The sequence below is a fragment of the Pterocles gutturalis genome, unplaced genomic scaffold (assembly GCF_000699245.1).
Source record: "Pterocles gutturalis isolate BGI_N339 unplaced genomic scaffold, ASM69924v1 scaffold3238, whole genome shotgun sequence".
In the NCBI taxonomy this organism is placed as follows: domain Eukaryota; kingdom Metazoa; phylum Chordata; class Aves; order Pterocliformes; family Pteroclidae; genus Pterocles; species Pterocles gutturalis.
Window position 1 is genome coordinate 13,682 of NW_010125264.1, and position 351 is coordinate 14,032.

A 351-nucleotide genomic window follows, 5' to 3' on the forward strand; every position below is an offset into this window, starting at 1 on the left:
GGATGCTGCCAGCCCCATCCCAAGCCCCATCCCATGCCCTGCTGTGGGGTCAGATGCCATCACACCATCACACCTCGGGGATGCCGGAGCATCCATACGCCAGCACCCTCACCACCCACCGCTGCAGCACAGCGGGTACCACACCAGGGATGGGGAGAGAGATGCGCATCCCAAGCAAGCTGGGAACCCATGGCTCCCCCAAGCTGAATCCAAGGGCAGGAGGAAGGAGAGACTGGCTCTCCTTTTACCTCTTTGGTTTTCCCCTCCTGTTTTAGGGGGAAAAGTGTCCAAAAAGAGACCATTTGTAGGCCAGACAAGATGGAATGAGATGCTGGAGAGGAAGCGGTGGGG